The sequence below is a fragment of the Scyliorhinus torazame genome, chromosome 4, assembly GCF_047496885.1.
Source record: "Scyliorhinus torazame isolate Kashiwa2021f chromosome 4, sScyTor2.1, whole genome shotgun sequence".
Lineage (NCBI taxonomy): Eukaryota > Metazoa > Chordata > Chondrichthyes > Carcharhiniformes > Scyliorhinidae > Scyliorhinus > Scyliorhinus torazame.
This window is the reverse complement of record NC_092710.1, coordinates 155,304,815-155,320,865: the sequence shown is the minus strand read 5'-3', so window position 1 is coordinate 155,320,865 and position 16,051 is coordinate 155,304,815. Positions and strand designations below refer to the sequence as shown.

At 48.6% G+C, this 16,051-nt stretch overlaps 1 non-coding gene across 1 annotated transcript; it reads left to right on the top strand.

The window, feature by feature from the left end:
• Positions 1-612: 612 nt before the first annotated feature.
• LOC140415689 (U2 spliceosomal RNA) lies at positions 613-804 on the top strand. The gene has a single exon (XR_011944617.1). It is a non-coding gene; the product is annotated as a U2 spliceosomal RNA (small nuclear RNA).
• The last annotated feature ends 15,247 nt before the right edge of the window (positions 805-16,051 follow it).

Below are 16,051 nucleotides of genomic sequence, written 5' to 3'. Positions count from 1 at the left end.
GGAGAATCGGCAGACCAGCGTGGGGGCGGCGTTGCGCGATTCGGGCTCGGCCCGGCGATTCTCCGAACCAGCGTGGGCTGAGAGAATCCCGCCCATGGTTCTTGCGCTTTCCCTTCATAGTTCCTCAGTTCCCCTGCTGGGTTTATGAAATGGGTGTGGTACCTCATACTCCCTATCAATGATCCACTTTGACTCACATTTTTAATCTTCATCCTTATTATTAACAATCTGCTGTTTCTGATTTACAAGCAATGTTTAAGATCACTTGGGCAAAAATAAAAGTGCTCCACGGTGGAGCAAAATTCAAACTAGAGCTTTAAAGTGAGATATTGTTATTGTTCAGCAGAATAGCAATCAGATATTGTTAACTAATTTACAAATGGCTGTTAATTCATCCAAAAAATCATTTAACAGTTGCTGCTTACACAGGCTAAAACAATTGTGTTTATTGATTCCTGTATGGTCCTCACAACTGATTGAGCATTTCATTTCAAGCATGAAAATTGCAACTACCCTTACCTATTAACATTCAGAACTGGCACTTCTCCTGAACAATTCAGCTAACTTTGGTCATGTTCATGTGAATAAAAATGAACCCTGAGCAATTGAATGATGGCTTTCCTGTGAAGTGTTGTTAATACTTATGATGCTTCTGTTGTTATCAGTTTAATATCTGATACGTTCTTTATCTGGGGACCAGAAATTAAATTGATTTTTGGAGCAGGGAGATGGAATAGGGGATTGCTCCGTCCACTCCACGCATCAACCTGGTATTGCAGTATCTCTGGGAATGGTGCACAAAAAAAGGAAAGAAAAATAAATACGTATGATGCCAAAATTCCACAAGTCACCCTCCCTACATTTATGCTGGAGTGGTTCCTGATGATGTCCTTCAGTGTGGGTCCAGCAGGAATTTATCACATCACAGGGTTGGCACACCATTTGACAGGTAGGTGCAATAACTACCTTGGCATCCACATGCCTCTGCCTGCCAGGAATTCTGCCACTCATTTACCCATAGAGGATTGTCCAAATAGGATTGCCCATTTCTGCCTGACTCAAGCCACAATCCTATCGGCCCCCCATAGGAATCTATGGGGCTGGATTCTCTGTCAGTAGGATCCTTTGTTTCGCTGGCAGCGCACTCACGCCCGCAGATTTTCCAACGGGGCGGGTGTGCCCACAGTGGGAAACCCCATTTGCTGGCTGCCGGGACAGAAAATTCCACTGCTGGAGGGGGTGCGCCGCACCCAAAAACAGGTGCGGCGGGATGAAGAATCCCGTCCATGGAGTGCGGAAAATAATGGGCGCGATTCTCCGCTCCCGCGACTAAGTGCCCAACGGCATTCACGACGGCGCGAAATGGCCCCGACCTCGACCAATTCAGGGCCCGAAAATGGGCTAGGATCGGGGCCGCGGGAAACTCGGGGCGTGTCGCTAAAGAAGCGTCGTCAGCGCGTGCCGGGCATTGGCGCCGCATAAAAGTGGCGCCGCGTCATCCGCTGCCTAACTGGCATCACCCGCGCATGCGTGGTTGCCGTCCTCCCCGAGGCTGCCCCGCAAGAAGATGTCGGATGGATCTTGCGAGGCGCGGAGGAAAGGAGGTCCTCCTTCAGGGAGGCCGGCCCGCCGATCGGTGGGCACCGATCGCGGGCCAGACCCCTTTTGAGTCCTACCCTGGTGAAAGAACCCCCCTCGCCCCCCCCACAGGCCGCCCCCCCCCAGCGTTCCCGCGCTGTTCCCGCCGGCAGCGACCAGGTGTGGATGGCGCCGGCGGGAAGCCGTTGTTTTGGGCAGGCCGCTCGGCCCATCCGGTCCTGAGAATAACGGGGGTGGCGGAGAATCACCATTTTGGGTGTCTTGGGCGATTCATCGGACTGTGCCGCGCAGAACTAGATAGTGCCGATCTCGCCGCTTGGGTGCATCGCGGTAGGACGTCGGACTGGAGTCGCGTGAAAAAATGGCGCCCCAGGCGATTCTCCCAAACGGCGCGGCATCGGAAAATCGCGCCCACAGTTCCGCTTTGCAGTTCAGGTCATTCGGTAATGAGACCTCCCTGAGGTCCAGGTGTGTCTGGGTCTGTCTCCACCAACTGAGAGTAAATTACCTTGTTTGGGCAGCGATGGGGGAGGGGTGGGTCTGATCCATCTTCCTGGGTGTTGTGCTCATTTCCCAATGGACTTTCTATATTACGGCACTAACTACACGTCAAAAGCATTCCATCGGCTATAAAGCATTTGAAGGCATCCAATAGTTGTGAAAAGCCTTTTTTTCCAAGTCCTTTTTTTCTGTGGGAGACTGACAAAGTCCCTGAAAAATGAACATGTGCCATATGTCTTTTAATTCAGAGCAAAAACTGTTTGTCATGTAACTGATAATCACCACAGTTTACTGGGACCATTTTCATGGATCTCAGCTGTGATTTGCTACTAAAGCCACAAACGATGTGCTCGAGTTTGCACGTGCACAATCAAAATTGGTAATTCAATAATCCCATTTCTGGGCAGACTGGCACACTATTAATCTTGCACTGGACTAACCATATGTCATCTTGGCAGAACTATTATGTGGTATTAGTGCTAAAAGTCTGTGAATACTTTTCTATTCTTGCAGCTAAATTGCTGAATATGAGAAACAACGATGGTGGATAAATCAGGAAATTATCTCTCTAATGTCCATATAAAAGCATGACGTGTTAAAGACGGTCAATCACACTCTCGACAATTCCTGACCTGATTTATCTAAAGAGGCTCATTGATTTATTTGAAGTTTTCATTCTATTGTATGGCTGATCTCTTATTGATTTTGAGAGGTCCTAAATTTATGGCTCATCGTTATCTATTTTATTGCTAACAGTAATGATCATTATTTCTGTGTGAGGAAAGAGATTCTTGCTTCTTCTATGATTTACAATTTGAAAGGTTTTCAAGGTCATGTTAATCAAGACAATGTCAAATGGAGTCTGACAGCTTTGGTAGCATTTTATTCAGACCAACATAATAAACCTTCCTTTTACCTGAAGAAAGATTCTGAAAGTTTGCCGAGAAGTTTCTAGACAGTATAAAATGGTCCATTTGCTACTATCTGTGTTTTAATGCTGGGACAGACTTTTAACCCCCCCCCCCCCCCCCCCCCCATGTCACTAGGGAGATTGCAGAGGGGCAGTCCCATGTAAGGTCCCAGGGTGGCCTTCCCTCCACCATCTCGGCCACCCCCTATCTGTCTGCAATGTTACAAGAGACCTGCAAGGCCTAAGGCAGCCAACCTTCATTCAACTCAATTGAGGCTCTTAAGTGGCCAATTATTGACCAGAGGGCTGCTTCCCAACAAGCCACAATTTTTCAGCCAGCAGAAGGCGTTCCCGGCAGAGGTGGATGACGGGGGGAGGGGAGGGGAGCCTAGCAGGTTATCCTGCTCAGACTTCAGCAGAAAGTGAGGCGGTAGGGCAGGCACCTCCATCACTGACCCCCTTTCTGGATCTGGTGTTGTTATCCCCACCCCTCCTTCCAAGGTCTGCCCTCCTCCACGTGCCTGCTCACGCCTGGCCTTGCCATCGCATGTAATAACAAGTGTTCACCCGCTGGGTGAAGAGTATTTGGTAAGGATGACGATGAGGGAGAAACATGACATTGCACAAGCATGAAGGTGCCTGTGAGTTGTACATGGTGAAATGGGAATGAGAGGGAGTGCATAGAATGGGAAGGATGGACGTATCGGCAAAGGAAGTGAGTGTGAAGCGTGATGTGATGGAACAGTCTTGAAATAGCAGAATTGGGGTGATGCACGTAGCAAGATTCTTGTGAATTTAGTCACATTTCCTGACCTGCTAAGGTCATTAAACTGCTAAAACTGAAACTAAAACTACATTGAATCCTGGGGCATTGCACCACATTCCTGCTGCTGACCAACTCTGCAACTCTAATCGGGTGTCCACTTAGTCTCAGCAAGCCTCTTCTTCCCATTGTTAGGCAACAGTATTTCTCTCTGATCTTCACAGAAATCAGCACAGGAGATGTCACATGATCTTCACAGGGGGTGTCAATCAAACAGAGCTCATCCAATTGCCTCCCTGCACTGAATTCTGTCAATTGCTTCTCTCCTATTCCTAGTTCAAACTCCATCATTTCTATGTTTAGACGGTACTTTTGAAAAGTGGAATTGAGATCATGGGGGCGATTTTGAGCTCGCACTAGCCATGCACGGAATCAACGAGGCAAAATCCGGAGAGATCGGAAAACGCGATTCTCTCTCTGGGAGATTATTTCCTGATTTTCCGCGCCCCTAACCAGTGATGTCATGAGGTTCCCACTCACAAAATGCGAAAAGCTAATTTAAATAAATTTTACTGAAGTTCGATATTATTAATGGGCCCCCACCATCTCATCCCCCCCTCACTAAATATTCATACCTTGTGATATCACATTTGGCCAAATGAGAATCAGGCGCCAGGATCCCTCCAAGGGCACATAGGTATGTATAGCCTGGCGGAAGGTGGTGGGGAGGAGTGGGGGTGTGGGGTCACGCTGTCAGTGCCAACCTGGTAAGGCCAACCGTGCTGGGGCACTGCCAGGGGCAGGCCCTAGTGAGAGCCCCACGGGGGGATCATTTATGTGTGGTGGGGAGGGGGGAACGTGAGTACTGAGGAGGATGGGAGTGCGTGTGATGCTCCTACTCAGCCAATCCTTACAGCTGGGTTTCCAGAAGCCTCAAAGAACTTTGAAAAGTTATTTAAAGGTGAATGTTTCTGTGACCAGATCAACTTGGATACAGCCTTGTTTGCCAACTTGTCTGAATCACATTGTATTTATCGGATGCTGTCACTCTCATGTCAGTGCACACACAGATGAAAGCAGACTGTTCACCTGGCATTATCGCCAATGCTGTAATTCTGTGCGCTCTCGGAGTAACAAATAAGAGTAATGGACCCCAAGCTTACTCATAGAATCATAGAATCTCTACGGTGCAGAAGGAGGCCATTCAGCCCATCTAATCTGCACTGACCCTTGGTAAGAGCACCCTACCTAGGCCCACGCCCCGACCCTATCCAGTAACCCAACCCAACCTTTTGGACACTAAGGGCAATTTAGCGTGGCCAATCCACCTAACCTGCACATCTTTGGACTGTGGGAGGAAACCGGAGCACCCAGAGGAAACCACAGCACCTATTCAGAGGTGAGATTTCAATCTCACTGATGCACTTAAGTGTGCCAGAAATCACATTTAAACATTAATTTCAATTACAATAAAAAACTCACAGCATTAGTGCTGATAGTTCATGAAAAATAGGTGCTTAAGTATTGAAAGACCATCTCAGCTTTCAATTCATCCACTTCTCTTTCAGCTGACATCCTATGAACAGTAATGTGACATCGATTTCTAATTATCTGAATGGTACAAAGCCACAATAAACACAAAAAAGCAAAAAGGCACTTAACATTAACTTTGATTCTGTATACATGAAGAGACCATGGGCGGAATTCTCCGTCGGCCAAGACCCGATTAGGCGGAGAATCGGTTTTGACGCTTAAATCCTGGCGGTCGCGGTTTCACGCCAAAATGCAATCCTCGACAGTGGCGTCAGTGTGTTCCACTCCGCACATACAGCAAATTCCATTTCCATATCATTAGCATACCTGAACTGGAATGCTCCGAGGCTTCCGCAATTCTCCACGGGAAATTCCCGACTGAAGTGCTTTAAAAATCAAGGAACAGGCACCGCGGCTGATGAGAGAGGAGGCAGGACAGGCACGACAGGCACGACCGGGGGCTGCCAGTGCTGACACTGGTTGGGATGGCTGGAGTGGTGGGGGCCCTGCTAGGCCTGGGTGAGGTGGTGGTGATGGTGGTGGGGTGGGGGGGGCGGGGCTGGTAGTGATGGGAGGACGGGTCCCGGGATGGGGTAATCCCCTACGGGACTGGGGCGGTGTCCAGGCACGATCCGCCATTACCACGGCCTGCAAGGCATCCATCTTGCTGTGGACCCCATTGACCAGCCACTTTGGCCACTGGTTCTGCAGAGTGTCACTGGCCATATGTATGCCTGGCACCATGGGGAAATGGAGGAGGACATCGACTCCCGGTGGCTGTCAATGTTGCCCTGAACCTCCACACCACAGGATCCTTCCAGGCGCCAAGTGGATACCTGTCCAGGATCTCACAGAGCTCAGTGCAGGGGTGTATCTGCGCCATCACGGAGGCCCTATATGCCTAGTCAGCACAATACATCCACGTCAATGTGGACTGAGCCCACGAGGAAGTTCAGGCAGTGGGGTTCGTCACCATCGCCGAGATGATGCCCCGGGGATGCGACAGGATGCATGTCAGGGCAGCACGGTAGCATGGTGGTTAGCACAATTGCTTCACAGCTCTAGGGTCCCAGGTTCGATTCCGGCTTGGGTCACTGTCTGTGCGGAGTCTGCACATCCTCCCCGTGTGTTCGTGGGCTTCCTCCGGGTGCCTGGGTTTCCTCTCACAGCCCAAAGATGTGCATGTTAGGTGGATTGGCCATGATAAATTGCCCTTAGTGTCCAAAATTAGTGTTGTGTGGAGTTGCTGGGTTATGGGGATAGGGTGGAGGTGTTGACCTTGGGTAGGGTGCTCTTTCCAAGAGCCGGTGCAGACTCAATGGGCCGAATGGCCTCCTTCTGCACTGTAAATTCTATGATAACCTATGATGTCAACAAACGAGTACCTGCAAATGACAGGCCGCTCTTCAAAAACCAAAAGGGGTTCCACTTAATGAACGTGCAGCTGATATGTGATCATCAGATGAGCATCATGCACATCTGCACCCATTACGTGGGCAGTTTGCATGGCAGCTTCATCCTGGCACACTCAACTATTGGATGGGCAGGACATGGGGCGAGGTTGAGCAGGACATGGTGCCCCACAGGCACAGGAGGTCGCACATCATATGCTCCAGGGCCGACGTGCATGGGACGCTCTGATCATCTCCAGGTTGACCGACTGGGGGCAATTGGCCAGGGGCATTCCTGCTTCACTACGGGGTGCGGGCCGTGGGTTGGCAGTAACAGCACGTATAGTTCATGGGATGGAGGGTGATGACAACCCTCTCTGCGATGAGCTCCAGTGCTCCACATCATTAGACAACATCTGCCCATGGCAGCACTTTCCACCCTCCATTCCATCACACCATTGAATCCCTGGGGTGGTGGAGGTGTGAAAGGCGGGAGGGGGGATGGGAGGATCAGAGCGGTGAGCACTGACTGAACTGCGGTTTCTGAGCCAAGCCCATCACAACGTTCGCCCATATACCCCCCGCCCCCCCGTGCCCCCTCTGTAGCCAGCCCAGACAAGCCCACCCCTCACACCCTTCCGATAGAGCCCCAAAGCAGGTTGTAACATTGTGCACAGGTGATTAATGTGAAAAGATAGAAAGAGATTCATGCCCTAGCCCCTATCATTAAACTGTGCCCAGCACCTGTGCCAACTTCACTGGTGTCTACTTTTCTGGCCTTATGGGCCCTAACACTACGCCTAGGTGGATCCCCAGATGGTACATCAGGAGTGCAGGCGGCCTGCTGTGATTCCCGCCCTGTGAGCTAGGTCCCCTTTGGCGGCTGTCTTCTGGGCCTGGATAAGCCCAGCTGCTGCTTGGGTGCCATGTGCTGCCCTGTCCTGCCGCTGGCAATGTGATGCGCTATGGGCAGGAGGAGGATAGTCCGACATGCTGCGATGTTCTGGCACCTCCCCTACGGCCCCTGGGTACTCCATGGGGTGGGGTTGCAAGTGGAGTTAACCCCTGAGGCTCCCCTGCCACATGGTACTGCCAGTCCTGGAGTCCTGCTGGATGCTTGCCGACAACCCCTCATGTCGTCCCTGGCTCTGCGACAGCATTTCCATGATCAATGGGAATGTCCGTTTGATCTGGACAGCAGCTATTCCCTGGGGTTGGCCCATCACCCGACCGTCCGCCCCTTCGGGAGTTCCTATTGCTACCTGTTGTACCGGAGCATCTGTGTGCGGTGCGCACCGCAGAATAGGGGAGTAGGGGTGGTGGCGGGTGGGAGCATGTTGAGAGCGTGGTGTGGGGTTGAGGATGGTGAGCAGATGGTGGTGAGTGTGAGGGTAGCGTGAGGGTGGTGTGAGGGTGGTGTTGGGGGTTTGGCACACATGTCATAGGGAACTGCAACTCAGCAGGGTCTCACTTACTCGCCTGATGCCGAACTCCACCCTAGCGACTGACGTTTCCTCGGGCCTGCCAACCACATCCAGGGTCCACTATTCTGGTGAGGGGCTACAGCTCCCCCGGTCCGATTCCAGTCTTCTCCCGTTCCTGGCGGTTATGGGCGGCTTTCTCCTGGGATGGGTGTCAGGAGGAACAGAACACGCACAGTGTTGGACAGTCTGACGCATGAACTCAGCGGGTGTGTAGCTGGTGGCCTCAGTGGCCAGGGCACCCGGCCAGGGCGTCCCATAAGAGTGGTGCAGGGTGGGGTTTCGGCCACCCTCCGGATGTGGAGGTGGGGTAATGGGAGCGTGGGACGGGGGTTGGTGCCAGGGGAAAAGTGTTGCCTACTCATCCTGGCAGCCGGGAGGAGGTCGTGCAGTTTTTCCGGCACTGCTGGCCGATCCGGACAGTGTTGCTGACGGAGCTGACGGTCTCTGCCACCTACGCCCAGGCATGGCGAACAGTGGCGGCTGGAAGCCCCCTTCTTGGGCCTGGGTAGAGGGTCACCTGCCTTTCCTCCATGGCGTCTAGCAGGGTCTCGACCTCGGGGTCTGTGAAACTGGGTGCCGCTCTCTTGCTGGCTGGGATGGTGTGTGTGGGGAGAGAAGTGTATATATGCAGCTGCAGCTTATCAGCCTCCTCAGTGTCACTCGCGAAACCGGTGAATCCTGCTTGTTTCCCATTGGAATCGATCATGCTCTACGTGGCGCCAGTGCTAGCTTCTCAATGGTCGTTGAAAGAGTCCACGTGGGTGCCAAGTTTGCTGTCGTAGAAGTCAGTGAAACCTGCCCTGGCACCAGCACTTTATCTCAGGAGAATTCCGCCGCATACATTTTAACAAATTATTTTTAGTACTGTCTACAGCTTACTCCTTGCCCTGCACTGTAGTTCTGTTGCCCTACCTAATAGTTCCACTCGAAACACGAGATTCCATCCCACATGTGTGTACAATTATATTAAATGGCATACAAAGAAAAGCACAGCACAGGAACAGGCCCTTCGACCCTCCAAGCCTGTGCCGATCACGATGCAAACTTCTGTCCTTACTCGGTCTGTATCCCTCTATTTCCTCCCAATTCATCCCATCCAGATGCCTCTTAAATATTGCTAATATGCCTGATTCCACAACATCCTCTGGCAGCAGGTTCCAGGCACCCACCATTCTCTGCGTGAAAAATTTACCCCGCACATCTCCCTTAAACTTTCCACATCTCTCCTTGAACTTGTGCCTCCTTGCAATTGACGCTTCCTTGGAAAAAGCCTCTGACTATCCACCCTGTTTTTGCCTCTCATAATTTTGTATTATCTTTTTATAAAACGTCACTATAGATCTCTATTTATCAGATCTAAGCCCTAACTCATGGTACAAATGCCATTACATCAGTGGCTAAAGCGTCCAATTAAACTACTCAACAGTTCGTACAGCGCACGACTCAGGTTTATATTTGCAAAGTAAATCCTTCCAGTTTCCACTGTTTTTTTTACATGGAGATCATTGAAATGTATCATTCACTTTGAACTGAATTGCATGTTTATGTTCTGTTCAGCTTCGAAGATTGGGTTGTGAAAAAATGTGTGACATCAAGTCAATAGCATGCACAAAGCTTTACCATGATCTGGCCTTGTGTTGCTGGGCACAGCGTACGAATACAGTGAATTCCAAAAGAGCAAATGTTATCAGTACAAGTGCAAAAGGACATTTCCACCCTGGCTGTTATCAGCGTACATACAAAGCAACTACTTCCTGCAAATGAAACGCCATCAGTCCTAATCATTCCCTGGACATTCTTTATCTGCCTCATGAGTGTCAACAGGCATATTAATGTAGTTCCACGATATGACTTGAACTATAAATACAATGCGTGTGCTTTGTGCTTTCATTTTAGTTTCATGAAAAGCTCTTGAGCCTCAGTCCTCATAATTGAAACTACTTTTTCAAATGCAATCCTGTGCATTACCATAATCGTGTTTTTAGAATTACAATTCACGAGTTCAGGCCTGATAATTTCCCAACATTGGTGATGAACTACAGCACAGGCAAACGTTTGCCTGGCTACAAAATATCTTATTTGACTAACTACAACACACTGCACCACACCCTTTTTCGAAACATTAAATAGCAATTGGAGGTGACTTGAGAGATGGCGATCACAACAAAAGATTAATTCATTTTTTTTTCCAAAACTGGGTGAAGGACTGGATATTACACCGCGGATTAGCTAATCCTCCCCTTTAGTTAGTCAGAATGTCCCCTTTCACTTCTGGAACCTGGCCTGAATTCAGAAAAGAAAAATTCAATCAAAAAAGAAATGCTGGGAGGAAATCAGACAAAAGAAGTTGTCAGATTTACTTCCTCACTGCAGATCTTCTGGCCGTGCAACTGCTGGGAGGTACAGGCAGCACCCTGAGTCAATACGTCCTCAGAACTTTCCGTTTAACTGTCTGTGGAAATTACAGGTGTGACACAGATCGCATCTGACTTTAGGGTGTGACCAAAAACAAAATGCAACCATTTTTTCTGAAATGCTTTTTGTTAGCCTGCCAAGAGCCAGTGCTGAAGCAGCAGGACCAGAGGACGGCAGGATTGGAGGATTGTGTAGACCACAACTGAGTCAGATGGTCAAAAGAAATCTTGGTTAATAGCTGAGCAATTATATTTACAATAATCATCAGATTCCACCCGGGTCTGCTCTGTCGGTTCCATACCTGACTGGCTTTAAATAGAACTCAATCATGAACGTCCTCCCTCCCTGCCCCCTTAGCGGGGGAGCTCGTATTCGGCAAGACTCACGGGGAGTCTGATTGCTCCAACTCCATAGGTATCGTGCACGTTATAACAGTGATCAACAAAATTATCCTGCCAGATTTTCCAGGGTCAACTCAATTTTCCAATAGATGCAAGGCTCCTGGTCCAATTGGTCCCTCCAGTGTGGTTACATGAAAGGAAGGGGCAAGAATCATGAATGATACCAGCCCTTGAAGGTCGCAGCTGTGGTGATATGCATCACTGTAAATACACAAGGGGTTAATGTTAAAATACACTACGACTAAGTAAACACTAGAGGGAGCACCAGAGACGTAATGACATGCAGACATACAGCTAATGAACGCATAGAATAGTTTTCATAGAATTTACAGTGCAGAAGGAGGCCATTCGGCCCATCGAGTCTGCACCGGCTCTTGGAAAGAGCACCCTACCCAAGGTCAACACCGCTACCTTATCCCCATAACCCAGTAACCCCACCCAACGCTAAGGGCAATTTTGGACACTAAGGGCAATTTATCATGGCCAATCCACCTAACCTGCACATCTTTGGACTGTGGGAGGAAACCGGAGCACCCGGAAGAAACCCATGCACACACGGGGAGGATGTGCAGACTCCGCACAGACAGTGACCCAAGCCGGAATCGAACCTGGGACCCTGGAGCTGTGAAGCAATTGTGCTATCCACAAGGCTACCGTGCTGCCCATGGATGGGAGGCCGGTTCATTTGATGGACACGACCAATGGTCAGTCAAGACACCCAGAGGTGACACTCCCACAAGGGGGCATTACACAACCCATATATAAGGACAGAGCACACATGCTCTGTCTCTTTTCCACAGGCGACACTTAGAGAGTAGGACAGGTGCAGATCAGAAGCATCACACCCACCACGTGGCTTAGAGCAGACTGGTTAGTTAGACTGAGTTACTGTAGCAAGATTAGCAGGCGAGTCAAACTCATAGAGAACTGTGCTAATGGTTCAATAAATCACATTGAACTTACTTCAACGTCTGGAGTATCTTTTGGTCAAAGTTGCATTAAGTTGCAGCCTGTGTTATCCCAGAGTACATAACACAACTGCAGCAATCTAAGCTGTTTTATATAATTTAATTTAAGATAGTTTATTTTGATTCTTTACTGCTGGTAATAAGACAAGAGGGAGTTATAAAATAACAAAGTTTTCACCGAAATTGACAAAGCTTTTTGATATGCATGCTCTTCCCAAGGGGCATCATTGGTTCCTGCCGGATAATACATAATTTAATATTTCAATTGTTTAAATCATTCAAGCTGTTGATTTCAAACCTACCGACCCACAGGAGCTCTACGTTTGTGCGATGAGTGGTGATGGCATTTCAGTTCTGAAAATTGCAGCAATTCTACGGTAATTCACTGGAAAAATGCCAGCCCAGTTTTGGGCACGTTTAGCAGGTGTTTTTGTCGACGGCTGCAATGTTGAGTTTGAAAAGGCTATTCAACAGCACTGAGCCGTTTTTTTAGGCCTCGGGAAGTTTCTCCCTGTCGAGGCCACACTCAAAACTTTTTCGTGTACTGGGCTGCTGAGTTCGCTGGCAAGACTGGCTCCTCACAGATTAGGGCACCATTTTGAAAGGCTACCCCAATCTCTACACCCTCCCCCACTTTCAGGACCTGCCCTTCACACCCCCCCCCCCCCTCCACCCTTCTGTGACCCATTCAACCCCCCCCCCCCTTCCCATTGCCCCTTTCATAGGCATGGCTTCCAGGCTCCGGCCCTTGGCAATTCCGACATGGAACCCAGGCACCTTGGCAGTGCCAGCCTGGCACACTGGCAGTTGTCCACCGAGAAGGTATAAACTCAGAAGGTATAAACTCCACACAGACAGTTACCTGAGGCCGGAATAGAACCCAGGTCTTTGGTGCTGTGAGGCATGAGGCAGCAGTGCTAACCACTGTGCCACCGTGCCGCCCACCGTTCTGCCAATCCACTCGGCAACCAACTAGCCAGAAAGGTCCCAGTTGCTTTCTAAGGAACAGGACATTTGCTCACATCATCAAAGGAAAAATAGACAAGAAGAAGAGGCAAGGAAAGATTCTCTTTTCACCAGGAGATTTCTCAGGCTTCAGTGGAGGCAAGTCTATTGAGTGAGTGGAGGCATACTCGCCTATAGCAGGACTAACATGGTTAGCTCAGGAATATCGTCAGACAAGCAGAGTTGGTTGTTAAGCCCTCACCCACTTGCGAGCCGAGAGGGTGAGAAAAAGCTGGAAGACACATCAGCCGGATAGGGATTCCCAAAGCTGGACAAACAGGCCAGAGACCCAGCAAATCTGTGTTCTGTTCTGAAATGCACTCAATCACACTTCATTCCTGCCAGGATTGCTCCAGATCTCTTCCTTCTCACTCCTTGGAATTTAGGCGGGAATGCTCCCAAAACCAAATCAACAGGTTCACACTGGACGGAGCAGTGCAGAAATTACCTGACTGGAATTTGCAGCGTCAACTGGAAACATATCAGCAGAGGCCCATAGTAAAATGGGCAGTAGACAACTTAATCAGGACTGGCTTAGAGATTTCACATCATAGCAGAGGAGCAGCATCTTCCACAGTTTTACTTTAAATGTACTGTTTATATTTAATGCCGTTCATTTAAATGTTGCTGGTCAATAGATCTGGTTAGCAGTCTTTAGCCTGATCCAGTGTCTATTCTTTTACATACCAAATTGAAGGAACGTCCAATAAACCAGGACACCTTGAGAAGGTTTTTCTGGATTGGGATAAATATATTTTCTAGATATCAGCCGGCAAAGGTACATTCCAGTGTCATTTGAGCAGTCATACATGGGCTGATCATGCCTTCGGAAAATCTTCCAGAGAGCTATAGGGAGCAGTGGGCCGTAAATTAGTTTGTGAAAGAGCGCTCCTATATTTACAAAGTAACTAGTGGCAACAAGGGCCCAGAAACTGCATGACCGTTGCATCAGAATCCTGCTCTAACCTGGGCTCGAATTGCAACGTAATAGTCGTATTGTCAGGTTTTGTGGTTCATGTGGCCTTGTTTGGGTCAGGCCTCTGGTGCTGCAGAGTGCAGGGTCAGGGCCAATTGACAGATTTTGCTCCTTGGCTTTCAATCAGGGTGTGATTTACCATCCCACATTGGACAGCTTCTCCTGGTATTTCCAGTATATTTGGCCGGATCGCCACAAAATACGAGGACTATTCCTTGCAGCCCATCCCCTGCAAACGTCAGTGTCATTCAGCAGCAGGCGTGATCGCATGGTATCATGAACCGGACCCGGTTTATTCAAAGTGCACCCTATTCCAGAACAATCCCGGAAAGCAATCCATGGGCAGCAATGGAAATAGGGCTACTTTTGTCATATTCAGTGACGGCAATACGAAAAGGAGGAAATAAGTTGTCTGACAGCCCATGCACAGAATGGCATTCGGGAATGGGAGATAATAGAAAAGGTGTTCAGTATCCAAAAGACAATGGTGGCTAATTTCCTCACGTTTCTGCTGCTTCCCCACCGTGCTTTTGACAGAAAACCGTTGAGGCACATAAATAAGGTGGGTGAGGGCCTGCCCAACCACACTGAGCAGGAAAGCCTCCAATGTTTGTCATCACGGCCAGAGAGAACCCCAGTCCTGCGTCTGGAACTTTGCATTCAACAAATTAAAATTATACGTTAATTGTATTTATTCGTACACTAAAGGCCAATGTGGTCTCAGAACTGTATACATCAGCATAGTTCTGTGGGTGAGTTCACCTCAGTACATTATCAATCTAAAAAGAAAAGCTGTCCTTCGAAAATATGTCTTTACTGATAACTGCTGTGAAAGCTGTTACAATCTGAAGCTGTCATTTTATACAGTTATCTTTCAGAGTGAGCTAAAAATGCTAATGGGAGAATGTAATGTGAATGGAAAGGAGCAGATTAGGGTTTGTGATCCACTTAATGGCAATGAGATATTAATCAACCTTCAAGGTCATTGAGTCTGCACAAAACCTTTTATTCAATTCTCCTTCCTTTCAAGTAAGGGAAAGGAAATAGGAGCTACAGATCAAACTGAGTTCCTAAATATCTAGGACTCCATGTGGTAGCAGATGGTGTGTACCCACCTCAGACTTCCACTTCTGAAACTCACCTACGTTTACTGGAAAATGAGAGCTCTTATTGTTTTCCTACCATTGGCACTATGCATATGCCTGGGCTCATTGCAATAAGAGAGAAAGTCTGTTCTAAGGGCTGGGAGAGGAGGTGGAAGTGTCCACACTACACAGGAACAAAGTTCAATGACTCTAGTTGGACTCATGCAAATAAAATCAATGCCAAAATCTTCAGATGCCCTGGCTTCAATTCCAACTTGGACTCCCAAGGCGGTTCCAATATCCATCACTGGGTCTGGAGATACACGTTTTTCGACCTTATGGTGGATCCCACTTAATGACCGGAGCCTGGGAGCCGTCAACATTAAAGTCCATCCTTTCCCCATTTGGCAATGTGCTGCACCCACAAGGTCATGATGGAAACTTGGGCACAAGGCCAGAAGCTGGCCTATCCCAGGCCCAAGCCTAATCTGGTATTGTTACTGTGGACTCTGACCAAAGTGACAATGGTATTTCACCAGAAATGGTGTCATGGCAAATAGGTTCTGGGAATGGAAAATTAAAATTAGGCCCAAACAAACTTGTGCATTTTTCATAGATCAGAACTATTTTTCTTTCCTAATTGTTTCTTGAACCCATGAACACCATTTACTTAAATAGTAAACAATTCCAAAACGTTATTACTATTTGGACAAAATAAATACTGCCTGTTCAAGAAGTGTAAAATTAATTGGAACAATTGGGGGCTGAATATCCACAGGCCACCAATCCCAGTATAAATAGCAGGAGCAATCTACTGGGATCCTCTGCTACTGTTCCCTCATTTAATTCTTCCATAGGATAATTCTATATGATGCCCACGGTGCCAAGAGGTAAACATGTAGAGGGGAGGCAGTGACAGTGCAGGAAGGGTTAAGAATGGCAGCAACCAGCAGTTCTGCAGTTTTAAAGAGGGTGGGCTCTTGCGAAGAAAGCTGTTTCCTACTCTTTGTGGGCTGTTTT